General features: G+C 42.6%; 1 long non-coding RNA gene across 1 annotated transcript; it reads left to right on the forward strand.

The window, feature by feature from the left end:
- Positions 1 to 555: 555 nt before the first annotated feature.
- Positions 556 to 11,876, forward strand: LOC129696696 (uncharacterized). Its single transcript, XR_008723382.1, has 3 exons — positions 556 to 723; positions 5,398 to 5,496; positions 6,603 to 11,876. It is a non-coding gene; the product is annotated as an uncharacterized LOC129696696 (long non-coding RNA).
- Positions 11,877 to 15,429: the final 3,553 nt, after the last annotated feature.

Genomic DNA, 15,429 nt, shown 5'->3' on the forward strand with positions numbered 1-15,429 from the left:
AGACTGGCAAGCATCGCTTTGAAGTTGGAAGAGGTACAAGATTTAATGGAGATTACACTAAGTGGGACCCGGGAGGGCTGGTCCCCCAACGTAATATTCCACCTCTCCACCAATTCCAATATTGGTGGCCAGTGGGGAGGGTGGGGGCTTTCTGGAGCGCTAATATGAGTGTTGTGGGCCGAAGAGACTGGTTTCCAGCGGGCTAGTCTGGACATTGTGGGCCAAATAGATTATTGGGCTGGCAGCTCAGTCACTTAGGCCTGGTCGGCTGGCAGCTCAATCACTCAGGGCTGGTGGGATGGCAGCTCAGTTACTCAGGGCTGGTGGGATGGCAGCTCAGTCACTCAGGGCTGGTGGGCTGGCAGCTCACTCTCAGGGCTGGTGGGCTGGCAGCTCAGTCACTCAGGCCTGGTGGGCTGGCAGCTCAGTCACTTAGGCCTGGTCGGCTGGCAGCTCAATCACTCAGGCCTGGTGGGCTGGCAGCTCAGTCATTCAGGCCTCGTGGGCTGGCAGCTCAGTCACTCAGGGCTGGCAGTTCAGAAACTGCCAGAAATTCTGCCCAAAACAGGTGAGAGACTCTGTGAGAGCAAAGGGGAAGAGGGTGAAGAATCAATTATAGACATTTTTTCATCTATTTCTGCAGATCACAGCAATGAAGGAGGAAAGCTTATCCTGGCCAGGATCTCACAGGCAGCCAATGAAGGGAGGGAGAAAAATACTGGGGTGAGGTTTAATACTTGTAGGGGGAATACTTACTGATGGGCTGAAGGGACTCCTCCTGGGCTAGTACAGGCCTGATGGGCTGAAATCTGAAAAAATCTGTGAAATCTCAGTCAAAGGCACTTTTTCTGGACTTTTCCTGGCCTGGAAAGGGCATTTTGGGCAAAAGGGACTTGTTTCTAAGCTAATAGAGGCATTGTGGGCCGAAATGAATGGTTTCAGGCAGGCCAAACAACTAATTTCATTTCATTTCATTTTATTTCCATTGCCATTTCAGTTTCAAGCACAGGGCAGGCCAAACAACTCATCTCATTTTCATTTCATTTTATTTCCATTGCCATTTCAGTTTCAAGCACAGGGCAGGCCAAACAACTCATCTCATTTTCATTTCATTTCAATTGCCATTTCAGTTTCAAGCACAGGGCAGGCCAAACAACCCATCTTATTTTCATTTCATTTACATTGCCATTTCAGTTTCAAGCACAGGGCAGGCCAAATAACAAATTTTATTTTCATTAAGGGGTAACAAATCATTTATTGCAAGTACATTGCAGACTCGCAGTTCAGTAGACGCACAGTTCAGTTGACTCACAGCAGAATCATAGTTGTGGCCTTTCCCTCGCAATCTTCCAGAGTGACTTACGTCCATGCATCCGGGGTTTTATAGTCCTGCCCCTCCTGGAAGGGACGTTACCTTCATTCTGGTGATTGACAGGCAAGAGGACCAATCAGCCGATCTCAAGATTTTTTAAACACTCATGACTTTTTTATTTTTCATCAATCGGAAAAATCCTCGGGGTTGCCTCAGCGGAGGAGGACTGTGAATAAGATGGCCAAAAATCATAGCGATATATAGTAGCGTTTTTTCTAAAATCAATATACAGCACAGACAGGAAGTGGTCAAGATGAGACTTTTAGTTATTATAGACTAGTCTAAGTGGGACCCACAGCGCTAGTATGGGTGTTGTGTACCGAAGGGACTGGTTTCAAATGTAGGTCCCTTGCAGTCAAAACAGGGGAGTTGATCATGGGGAACAAGGATATGGTGGACCAATTGAATAACTACTTTGGTTCCGTCTTCACTAAGGAAGACATAAATAATTTGCCGGAAATAGCAGGGGACCGCGGGTCAAAGGAGTTGGAGGAATTGAGTGAAATCCAGGTTAGCCGGGAAGTGGTGTTGGGTAAATTGAATGGATTAAAGGCCGATAAATCCCCAGGGCCAGATAGGCTGCATCCCAGAGTACTTAAGGAAGTAGCTCCAGAAATAGTGGATGCATTAGTAATAATCTTTCAAAACTCTTTAGATTCTGGAGTAGTTCCTGAAGATTGGCGGGTAGCAAACGTAACCCCACTTTTTAAGAAGGGAGGGAGAGAGAAAATGGGGAATTACAGACCAGTTAGTCTAACATCGGTAGTGGGGAAACTGCTAGAGTCAGTTATTAAAGATGGGATAGCAGCACATTTGGAAAGTGGTGAAATCATTGGACAAAGTCAGCATGGATTTACGAAAGGTAAATCATGTCTGACGAATCTTATAGAATTTTTCGAGGATGTAACTAGTAGCGTGGATAGGGGAAAACCAGTGGATGTGGTGTATCTGGACTTCCAGAAGGCTTTCGACAAGGTCCCACATAAGAGATTAGTATACAAACTTAAAGCACAAGGCATTGAGGGTTCAGTATTCATGTGGATAGAGAACTGGCTGGCAAACAGGAAGCAAAGAGCAGGAGTAAACGGGTCCTTTTCACAATGGCAGGCAGTGACTAGTGGGGTACCCCAAGGCTCAGTACTGGGACCCCAGCTATTTACAATATATATTAATGATCTGGATGAGGGAATTGAAGGCAATATCTCCAAGTTTGCGGATGACACTAAGCTGGGGGGGCAGTGTTAGCTGTGAGGAGGATGCTAGGAGACTGCAGGGTGACTTGGATAGGCTGGGTGAGTGGGCAAATGTTTGGCAGATGCAGTATAATGTGGATAAATGTGAGGTTATCCATTTTGGTGGCAAAAACAGGAAAGCAGACTATTATCTAAATGGTGGCCGATTGGGAAAGGGGGAGATGCAGCGAGACCTGGGTGTCATGGTACACCAGTCATTGAAGGTAGGCATGCAGGTGCAGCAGGCAGTAAAGAAAGCGAATGGTATGTTAGCTTTCATTGCAAAAGGATTTGAGTATAGGAGCAGAGAGGTTCTACTGCAGTTGTACAGGGTCTTGGTGAGACCACACCTGGAGTATTGCGTACAGTTTTGGTCTCCAAATCTGAGGAAGGACATTATTGCCATAGAGGGAGTGCAGAGACGGTTCACCAGACTGATTCCTGGGATGTCAGGACTGTCTTATGAAGAAAGACTGGATAGACTTGGTTTATACTCTCTAGAATTTAGAAGAAAGAGAGGGGATCTTATAGAAACTTACAAAATTCTTAAGGGGTTGGACAGGCTAGATGCAGGAAGATTGTTCCCGATGTTAGGGAAGTCCAGGACAAGGGGTCACAGCTTAAGGATAAAGGGGAAATTCTTTAAAACCGAGATGAGAAGAACTTTTTTCACACAGAGAGTGGTGAATCTCTGGAACTCTCTGCCACAGAGGGTAGTTGAGGCCACTTCATTGGCTATATTTAAGAGGGAGTTAGATGTGGCCCTTGTGGCTAAGGGGATCAGGGGGTATGGAGAGAAGGCAGGTACGGGATACTGAGTTGGATGATCAGCCATGATCATATTGAATGGCGGTGCAGGCTCGAAGGGCCGAATGGCCTACTCCTGCACCTAATTTCTATGTTTCTATGTTTCTATGTTTCCAGAGGGCTAGTATGAACATTGTGGGCCGAATAGATTATTGGGATGGCAACTTAGTTACTCAGGCCTGGTGGGGTGGCAGCTCCGTCAATCAGGCCTGTTGGGGCAACAACATCAGTGCTAAAAACAGCACTGTTGTCAAGCTGCTAAAACGAGCTAGCAGTGCTGGGAGGGAGAGTGGACTCTGTGGGGGATGTGCTTGAGAGGCATATGAGGAGCAAGTTGCAAGCAATCCTCGACAACTCCAGGCATCTCCTCCAAGAAATTCAGGACGGTCAAAAGAGCACACGGAATTTCAGGTATTGTCCATATTGTATTTTATGTATTTTTTGTCTGCTTTCGTCCTGAATGTGTGGGTTTGTTGGTTGTTGGCTTCTGGACATTTGAATTTCCCTGAGGGGATCAATAAAGTATTTATTATTATTATTATGAAGGAGGAAAGTCTATCCTGGCCTGGATCTCGCAGGGAGCCAATGAAGGGAGGGAGAAATATACTGGGGTGAGGTTTAATACTTGCAGGAGAAATGCTTACTGATGGGCCGAAGGGGCTCTTTTAAAAAAAAAATCTGAGTTAAATCTCAGCGAAAGGCACTTTTTCTGGACTTTTCCTGGCCTGGCACGGGCCTTTTGTGCCAAAATGCTCCTCCTGGGCTACTACGGGCATTTTGGGCAAAAGGGACTGGTTTATCAGCTAATAGGGGCCTTGTGGGATGAAATTAGTGGTTTCAGGAAGGCCTAACAACTCATTTCATTTCCATTTCAATTTCAAGCACAGGGCAGGCCAAACAACTCATTTCATTTCGATTTTAATATCAAGCACAGGGCAGGCCAAACAACTAATTTCATTTCCATTGCAGTTTATAGATACATAGATACATAGAAAATAGGTGCAGGAGTAGGACATTCGGCCCTTCGAGAGGACCAATCAGCTGATCTCAATATTTTTTAAACACTCATAACATTTTTACTTTTCATCGATCGGAAAAATTCTCGGGGCTGCCTCAGCGGAGGAGGACTGTGAGTAAGATGGCCAAAAATCTTAGCGATATAAGGTAGCGTTTTTTTCTAAAATCAATATACTGCGCAGACGGTAAGTGGTGAGACTTTTAGTTGTATAGATGTGCAAGACAATTTTTTTACAGAGAACGCCTGTAACGTGTTGCACGGGTTGTGGCGGAGACAGATACGATAATGACATTTAAGAGGCTTTTAGATATGCACATGGGTATGCAGGGCATGATGGATATGGATCACATACAGGCAGAAATTAGTTGAACTTGGCATCATGGACATCATCAGCTGAGGGCCTGTTCCTGTTCTGTACTGTACAATGGGAATGTCTTTACCTCACTTGCAAGTCACATTGGGTAAAGCTGGCAGGATTTATTCCTAAAGGAAGTTACTGAATCAACTGGGATTTTATCACATTCTAAAGCTGTAAGATCACTTTTTGTTACCAGTTTATTGTTTCCATATATTGCAAATTTTCAAATGGGTTTTGAATTTCTGTTTATGGGGATTATTAACACAAACTTCTAAATTACTCATTCATCAATGTAACCATTATGCTATAAAAATAGAATATAGGTGCAGGTGGAGGCCATTTGGCCCTTCAAGCCTGCACCTATTTGGCCCTTAGAGCCTACAGCCAGCACTATAATGCCCTATTTTGGCATGCTTTGTTTAATTTTGTTTATTTATTTTGCTATTTGTGCTGAAAATACTTGTTTTTTTATACCATGGAGGAACATACATCTTTTGTTTTATGTATGAAATTTAAAAAGGTGTATTTTTGCTCATTACTTCAGAGTACTTTTCTTTGGACTGTTCATTAATACCTTTGTTTTGTTTATCTTTGTAATTTATTTTCTAAGTCAAATCCTGTTTGCAGTGCCTCAAATCAAGCTTTCCAAAGAAGCTGAAGCCACAGATGGACATCTTCCCCTCAGGACAAAAGACTCCCATTCATGCACGTGCGTACATCATATATTTCCGAGTATATTGTACATAACCTTGTGACCCATAAGAATCAATTAGATACAAAGAATGGCATATGTTTTGCAGCATGCAAAATATGATTACACAATCATTGACTAACATTTATCGGGATTCATTTTTATGACATTGATTGTCAATTTCATTACAATTTTCTCATCATGTGATCTGTACAGTTACACGATGATAGTTTTCTTATCTTTTAAGTTTGTCATAACATGCTTCTTTCGCACTATTTTTCTTGGCAAATTTTGGTAAATACTTAACTGTTATGACAGTAAATAGTTCTGAAAATCCGGAACTTAATTTGAGGCTTTAATCATAATTTAAATTTGGTTATTGTGCATTGTCACAGTAGAAAAAGTAATTTCTTCACATCTGTAGTATTTAAGAAATAGACTGAGTCCATATTTCAAATGAGACAATCATATTTTAAACAATTGGTTGTAAGATTTTATTGTATTATTCTGAATAATGCAAGATTTTCAGGCTTCCATATGCCTGATATTTAAAGTCAGGAATCTTAATCTAAAAATAGAAATAAATGAAATGGCTGCGGCCTAGAAGCTTAAATAGTTTTAGCATTTGTCTTAGCACAGCAATTCTCATGGCCAGCTATCACTCAACCACAATTGTGTTAGTTGGTGAGTTTAACAAGATGTTATTAGATGGAACACCACCTCGGGGAAGTGAGAAGAGAGCAGAGAATACATCCATAATGTCCCAGGTTTCCAATTAAAAGATAATGCATGCATTTAATGGCAGGCATTCCAAAATAGGAAACTGAAGATATGAATAAAAAAAGTGTCTTCCCAAATATGTATTATCAGTTTGTAAGAGCAATTATAAAGTGAAGCACAAAGAGATATGGAACATTTTGGCTGAACCTAAGCGTAATTTCCAGTGCAAATTCAAAGCAAATGCATTAGATTTCATCAACCTCCCAGTTCTAGTCATTATTCACGTAATCGAATGATGAGACATTATTCAGCTTTTTGGGAGTTACTTTTAAATATATCTGGCAAGTGTCATCACATTGCTTTAAAAGCTAATGCCATCTCCTTTATTTTGTTTTTGCCATCAGCTTCCTCCTCCTTCATCGAATGGTAATGACTCATGCTGGCAATACAATTAATGCTACAGGTAAATTTGCAGTACTTGAACAATAGTAGTTCTCTATGTGACAATATGATATGCTAAGGGGTACACAAAAGCTTATTGCAGCTGCCTCAAAGGGTCTTCAGGGAAAGCCCTCCCACCATTACACACTGGGGGGCTAGAATCTATGTAAAATACTCAGGTGCATCATTTTTGGAATGTTTATGAAATAAAATTTAATGCTGTGCTATTATATTGTAAGTCTTGTAAGCAAATAGAATCAAATCTTTTCTATTGTGAAGGGCAAAATATACGTGCGTTATGTATTTGCGAATGTTATGAATAATGTATAAATTTGAACATTTTCAACATAATTTTCACCTGCTGACATAATCCCTATCTATAAATTACAAGTTACTAGTGTGACGGATTGGTGCCACACACACACACACACACACACATAGGTGCAGGGACAAATAGTGTGGAGATAGCAGTGAGTCTGCAGAAGAACTTGGACAGGTTGAGAGAGTGGTCAAAGAAATGGCTGATGGAATGCAATATACAAAATTGCGCAGCCATGGACCTTGGTAGTAGGAATAAAGGCATGGATTATTTTCTGGTGGTTATAGACATACCATGCACCCACCAGCATTGCCACTACGACAGAGATGAACAAGCCTCCATGTATCTGGAGCATTCTGGGGTGTATAACTGATACTCGCTGCTACAATCAATAAAACTTTAACCATCATTAACACTGCAATGCCAGTTGAGGAGTTTTTAGTTTAGTTTAAATATACAGTGCGGAAACGAGTCTGCAGTGACCAGCGATCCCTGCACACTAACACCATCCTACACACACTTTACACTCATGCCAAGCCAATTAACCTACAAACTTGTATGTATTTGGACTGTAGGAGGAAACTGAAGATCTCGGAGAAAACCCACGCAGTCATGGGGAGAACGTACAAACTCTGTACAGACAGCACCCATAGTCAGGGACGAACCCGGGTCTCCGCCGCTGTAAGGCAGCAACCCTAGCGCTCTGCCACCATGCTGCCCCTTTTCTGCAGGTAAATTTAGAGGATGTGGGCACAAATATTCAGATTTTCCTTTATAAATTGTAGTCCGTACTCCTTTCATACATTGAGATATGTGCATCTCTGCCAATGAGTGTGGGTTTGAAAATAGTGCCAGATTGGATGCTCGGTGACCTCACTCACATTTCCCTATTTATTCTCTATTACCTCTGTAAAAATATCTGAACTTTAAATATCTCGGACAATGTCCAACAGTCTAGAAATGGTGAAGTGATCAAGGGAAGTAGGAGAAAAGCTGGGTGTCATCAGTAAACACATAAAAAGTTATTGTTTTCAGGTGATGTAGTCAATAGGCAGATAGATCTGTGTTATGAATAGTTTCCGTTGGATTCATGAACACGGTAAAGCTTTGATAATCCACTGCCTAATTATTCAGTAATCCCTGTGGTTTGACATCTGGCTCACCGGGTAATATTTAAACTCACATTCCTCAACTTTAAGCTGAGTTGGGACACCTTTTCCTTTGCTCAACTTTAGATTTATTGGCTTCATTGAAAAAACTAGGAATAACATCCAATGGTCAGGAAAATTTGCCAGTCCAGCAACACAGTGTTTTGGATTAAAGAGGCACCAGGAAACAAAATGCCTAACTAATCTTTAAATTATCCCACCAACCTCCAATAAGGCATTATTTTATTTTTTTATTTTATTTTTTTATTAGAAGTAAGTACAATAATATGGTACCATAGATACCTAGAATATATATTGACATGTTACAGTTCATGTACAGCTTCTTATTTTCTATTTTAACAATAAAAAGGAGAGAGAAAGAGAATAGAAAAGAAATAGCGAAGTGTGTGATATCAGAAAGTGAGAAAATGAAAATGAGAAAAGAAAGAAAATGAAGAGAAAAGAAGAAGAGGTAGAAAGCAGAAGAATAAAGGGGAGATAGCTATTTGTTATTCTTGACCACCATTCACCCAGTCCTGAAACGGATCATTTCTACGTTTGTGTTGCGCCATATGCTAGTAAGAAGTCGACAAATGGAGATCAAATCCTTAGGAATTGGTCTACTTTGTCTGTTAGGAGGAATCGCATTTCTTCAAGATGTAAGGTTTCCAACATGTTTGAAATCCACATTTTAAACGTTGGTATCGATGTATTTTTCCAAAATGTCAGTATAAGTTTTTTTTTGCCTTATGTTGCATTATTAATACTATCTCTTTTGTAATTGGCACAATTCCTATAAACTCCATGCACCAGTTTTAAATGAGCAGCTAGGTACATCGGAAGGATCTGCTGCCCACTATTTTTGTTTTTGTCGTTTCACAGGTTCTCAAAAGTAGCTCCACATTCCATTCATAAGATTACCATTTTTACAAAAGCAGATTCTGTGCTTTGGGCAATCTACAAAGGCTGATGACAAGTTATACACTCTTTTTCTCTGTTCATGTTTGCTGGCTGGTCTGTCGAATATTTTTACCATTTCCTTTATTATTCCACACAGAACAGTTCCTCATCAATTTAGTAAACTTTGCAAAAATTAGAATCGAAAAAGGAACAAAAACTGGGTGTGTTAGTGTATTAAAGTTCTTGAAATTGAATGTGACAACCCTCATGATTTCAAAGGGTGATCTGTAAACACGAGTATTATTTGTTTTGTAAAGGCTATTGACCAATTCAAATTGTAACCACAAGCACTCGATTAATCCTAACATTTACACAGGATTTTAATCACTTAATTTCTATGTAGCAATATAAATATCCCTATGCCCATTTAGTCCCATTAGGATTGAGATGAAGAAAAACTTAGTCACCCAGAGAGTTGTGAATCTGTGGAATTATCTGCCACAAATGGAAGTGGAGGCCAACTAACTAGATGGTTTCAAGAGAGTTAGATTTAGCACTTAGGGCTAAAGGAATGGGGAAAAGGCGGGAATGGGATACTGATTTTAGATGATCAGCCATGATCATATTGAATGGCGGTGCTGGCTCAAAGGGCCGAATGGCCTATTCCTGCACCTATTTTTCTACGTTTCTATGCAAATTGGAACTTTCAAGAATTTATTTGCCAAAATATATTTTGTGATTTCCATTTTTCTTTTAATTAACTTTTCAAAAAATGTTAATCCAAGAAATAATGGGATTGATTGTTATTTTGTCAAGGAGCTCTAGAGCTGGGAATGAGATAATCTGAGAAGAATCATCCAAATTCTCTGCAAAATAAATATTACTGCAAAATGCAGGCAAGTCTTATCTTTACCAGCAAAAACTGTTCTGCTATTTAGGGGCTTTTTAAAGTAAGCTACATCTTGAAAACAATAATATGGTCCCATGCGAAAAGTGCCCATGGCATTCCATTGATTTAAGGTTATGCAACAGCTGAAATTGTTGATTTATGGTGAAATGTGAATGTGCAAAGGAAATTCCAACTTTTGCAATGAAGTCTCAGGTGAAAAAACGCAGTAAAATATGACGCAAGCCCCGATATACAAAGCAGGAAATGTTTATTTGTGTATCGTGTGCAACAAAATTGGAGAAAGTTTTGGCATAAAGAAACTTACAACTTTGTTACAGGAGCTTAGGATATAATTGGGAAAGTCAAAATGTTTTAGGAGAAAAATAGTTCCTATTCCTTTCACTCAACCTTTTGATAGAATCACACTGCAACTACTCACCGAGTGATTGCACTTACACTCTTATTTTCATGAGAAGGTTGGAGGAGAGGGTGCAGTAACAGCTGCAGCATATTTGTGGACATTCCCAGACTACTAGGGACAGAATTAGGCTGAAATTTTGTGATCATAAGCTGTCACGTGAATATGGGTTAAGAAGGAAAAAAAAGAATTGAAGCCAGATAAACAATGTGAGGCAATGATCAATTGCAATACGAGGAAGAATATGTTTGCAGCTCATGGACCAGGGCGTCTGCCACAATTGCCTATATTGAACCAATATTCGGACTGGTGGGGTGGATATAAAGAAGAGTTGCCTACTCTTTTCAATTGCAACCTTCACGTGGTCTGCCCTGTTTCGACGAATGCAATATGCAATCAACCCCTAGTGCACAATCAAATAAGATCAAATAGAACAAGTTGTCCTACAACTTTAGGCTGTGCACGCTATATGCAAGAAGAAGTTTTTAAATCTATATAGTGTTCGTACTTGCTTCATACGTCGCTCAGTACTTGCAAAGGGAACAGAAGCCAATGGAATTTCCAAATTATAATTCATTAACAATTTTCAAGCTCAAGACCTGACCTTGAAACATTGTAGACACTGATTCCTGCATCTGCCCCTAATAATTTAATGATCTGCCATTCAAGGACTGTTCCATTGAATTACAATCCTTGAGATTGGATGTTATAATTCAATAGTTCAAAAGTCTTTTATTGTCACGTGAACACTAAGGTACAATGACATTTGATACAGTCACACCAAAAAAAGCAACAAGACACAATATTACATCAAAAATTAAACATAAACAGCCACCACAGCGGCGTGTGCGAATCCCTAGGCACACAGCAAAAGTGAAGATCCACAGCCATCAGTCCAATGGCCGGGCCACTCACACGCTCTTCATCGTGATGTGACCAGAGTTGCACCGACAGCTTGTCGCTCTCTCTCCAATCCCTGTCTGCCCGAACAATCAGAAAGCCTTCCGCATTCGCATCAGACTCGAGGATGCTCCCATGGCCCCACACCCCAGCAAACACCGAGACCACTGCACTCACGGCAATCCCCACCAGCGTAGGCAGCATCCATCTTGCTTTCGGTGACCTTGCACTCCTCGCTGTGATGGAAAGTGGATAATTTTTACCTTCTTCCTCCTTTTCTCCCATGGTCGGGGCGATCAAAACATCTGCAGTCGGGGCGATCGATGCTCTCGCAGTCGGTGATCGAAGCTCCCGTGATTGGGGCGGTCGAAGCTCCTGCAGCTGGAGTTCCAGAAGTCGGTCCTTAACAAAGGGCTCCACGATGTTAGGCCGCTGTGCGGACGGGGATACGCTCAGAAAAAGTCGCATCTCCTTCGGGGGAAGAGATTAAAATAAAGTTTCCCCCACCACCCGCGCAATACAAAAACTAAAGATCAACTAAAACATACAAATAAAACGGACTAAAAACGACAAAGAAAGGGACGGCAGGTTGTTGGCGAGGCTACCTCATGGTGCCACCCGGTTATAAAAGTTCCATCCATTTCTTCCAACAGTTTAAGCAGATATTATCTCATATTATTTTCCAATCATGGAGTCCTAGACAAGATCCATCTCCCAGTGTTCAGCATCATCAAATACAATTTTTGCCAGTCATTCATGCAGTTGTTAATGAGAACTTGCTAGCACAGAATTGACAGGTGAATTTATCTTCATATCATTAGTCACTGAACATCTGTAACCAATTGAGGTACTGCATACATTTAGAAGTTTTAAATTTGGAAAGGAAAAAATGATAAGTGTTATGCAATGAGAATGCTTGGGATGACTCACTATCTGATTTGTTATCCCTCCCTAAGGAGAAGCACTTTGCTCATGGGTTATTGATGAGAACTCACCATGTAAAAAATTATTGATACAGGCTAAAATCTCATCACATGACTTCTCATAATGTGATGGTAGATTATGTGCTACATCGCTCTGCCACTGAATATGAATCTTTTGTTCTAATTAAGAGATCCTGAGTACCTCACAAAGTGGGGAACAATATGAAAGCATCACCTGGCCTGTTTCAAACATCTCCTGGTAACTGGGAACTTTACAAGAACCTGGAACAAAGGTATAAAAAAAGGCCAAAGTCATCCACAGGCAAAGGGTGGAATCACTTCAATACCAGGCACCAGAAGCATGTGGCAGGGTGTCAGGGACATCACTGACTACAAGAGCAGCCCCGCCTGCCCCCACGGTGATATCACACTGGCCAACGAGCTTAACACCTTCTTTGCCCACTTCGAAACTGGCAACACCACCAGGAGTGAAATAACCCCGGCCATGGCGGAGGGACAGGCCTTAACACTGAGCACTCAGGAGGTACAGTGCGCTCTGCGTAGGATCAATCCACGCAAGGCTGCAGGCCCGGATGGAGTCCAGGGAAGGGTACTAAGGGACTGTGCAGCACAGCTGGTGGAGGTATTCACGAGAATCTTTAACCTGTCTCTATCTCTGGCAACGGTCCCCAAGTGCCTGAAGACAGCCAACATAGTGCCGGTGCCGAAAAAGTCTAAAGTCACCAACCTGAACGACTACCGCCCGGTTGCCCCAACTCCAATACCAATGAAGTGCTTCAAAAAGCTGGTCCTCTCCAACATCAAATCCAGCATCCCTGCCTCACTGGACTCTCATCAATTTGCATGCAGGGAAAATAGATCCACAGAGGATGCCATATCTCTGGCTCTTCACACTGTCCTGAGTCACCTGGAAAGACAGGGCACGTACGTGAGGATGCTCTTCATAGACTATAGCTCTGCCTTCAATACGGTCATCCCCACCAAGCTCACCACCAAACTCCACCAGCTGGGCCTCAGCTCGCCGATATGCGATTGGATCCTGAATTTTCTGACGGAGCGACCGCAGGCAGTGAGACTGGGCCCGCACCTGTCCTCCACTATCACCCTGAGCACCGGCACACCACAGGGCTGTGTACTGAGCCCCATGCTCTACTCCCTCTTCATACACGACTGTGTTCCTGCATTCGACACCAACACCATCGTCAAGTTTGCAGATGACACAACTGCGATCGGGCTGATCACCAACGGTGATGAAACAAACAACAGAGCGGAGGTGCAGAACCTGGCGGACTGGTGCTCACGTAACAACTTGTCACTAAACACCTCCAAGACCAAGGAGCTGATTATCGACTTCAGGAGGTCACAGAAGGGGGAATATGCCAGGACTGCCAACATTGGGTGAGAGTTGAGAGTGAGAAATTACGAGGGAGCATAGCGACCGAGGGGGGGAGGGTGTGGGAGAGGGTGTTCCACCTCCCATAGTAGGCTCCGGAGGTGGCACTCACCCGGTCCGCTCCTGGCCGGGGTTAAAACTCCATGGGGTGTGGACAGAGCGGTCGACGGACATAGAGGGGGGAAGGGGGAGGGGGGTTGGTGCTGGGACCACCGCCGCCGTGTCTCACCTATCACACCATCTGCATGGGAGATACTAAACTACTTTTTTTCCCCCCAAAATCATCCCGCAGGCCGGTAGTTTGATAGCCCTGCTTTAGACCAATCCCCTCTAGTGCTTGAATCACATATCCTGGGAAAAAGACTATGCATTCACCTGATATTCCCCATGGTTTTTACTCACCTCTAAAACAATTTTTGCTTTATTTTGAACTTTCAGCACCGCAGATATTTGAGCGTGAGAAATTTTGTGATCAGCGTGAGAGGGTGAGAATTTTGTGAAATGCGTGAGTCTCACGCTCAATGCGTGAGAGTTGGCAGTCCTGCTAATAATGCAAACATTTTATGCAAGTTCCAATTGTTTGGACAAAAATCACTTAAGCGCTGACACCTGCTGCCTGGGACCAACACGCTTCCCCAATCCGTGCAGATCGCTGTCATGTGGCGCAAACTTGAGACAAACTCTGCAGCAAAGATCGTATAGGTCCGCTATAGGACCCTTGCTGTGCAGGGACTGAAGACAGCATGAGAATTCTGTCTTCAATGTGAGGGCGTGAGAATTGGCTGAAATGCGTGAGTGTCACGTTCAAAGCGTGAGAGTTGGCAGCCCTGGAATACGCCCCAATCTCCATCTACGGGGACAGTGTGGAGAGAGTGTCCAGCTTTAAGTTTCTGGGCACTCACATCTCAGAGGACCTCACATGGTCCACCAACACCGCTGCGCTGGTCAAAAAGGCACAGCAACGACTGTTCTTTCTGAGAACATTGAAAAGGACTGGTCTGACCCAACAGCTGCTGACAACCTTCTATCGTTGCACGACAGAGAGCATACTGTCATATGGCATCTCTGTGTGGTATCTCAGCTGCACGGAGGCGGAGAGGAGAGCTCTTCAGCGCGTCGTCCACAGAGCGCAGAAGATCATTGGGACACAGCTACCAGCCTTGGAGGGCATCTACCACACACGGTGTCTCAGGAAGGCCGTCAGCATTCACAAAGACTCCTCACACCCTTGCAATGGACTGTTCGAACTACTTCCTTCCGGCAGACGTTACAAGGCCTTCTACGCCCAAACCTCCAGACTCAGGAACAGCTTCATTCCCAGAGCTATAGCGGCTCTGAACCGGCCCTGCTGAGTGTCCCCCACCCCCACGGACTGTCTCCCTTGGATGGCCACGTCGCACAGACACATCTGCACTTTAGTCTGTTTTGACTGTTTTACTGTTTTAATGTTCTTTGTACAAACCATGTTATCGGGGTATCTAAACCTAAATTTAGTAGTTACTTAAGTTATGATGTCGGATGGAAGCTGCATACCCAAATCTCGTTGCACTTATGTGCAATGACAATAAAATATTATTATTATTATTATTATGAACTAGGCCACCGTCCAAACCAATCCGATACCCCACAGTAAAGTGGTTTATGGTGCAGTTGTACTAAAACTTAAAAAATATATATACATTTGGACTGAGCAACATACTGAGATCATATCCTGTCCATTAGCTCTGGTTGATAATCCTGACAGGAATGTCAGCATGAAGGTCTCTCAGTCCTTTCTATGTACACAGGACTAACAAATACAGAAGCAATTCATATTGTAAAAGTAGTATACTTTATAAGAATTGCAAAAAAATTGCAAAAAAAAGCTTTTAAAAATATT

Source organism: Leucoraja erinacea, chromosome 4, assembly GCF_028641065.1.
Source record: "Leucoraja erinacea ecotype New England chromosome 4, Leri_hhj_1, whole genome shotgun sequence".
NCBI classification, from domain to species: domain Eukaryota; kingdom Metazoa; phylum Chordata; class Chondrichthyes; order Rajiformes; family Rajidae; genus Leucoraja; species Leucoraja erinaceus.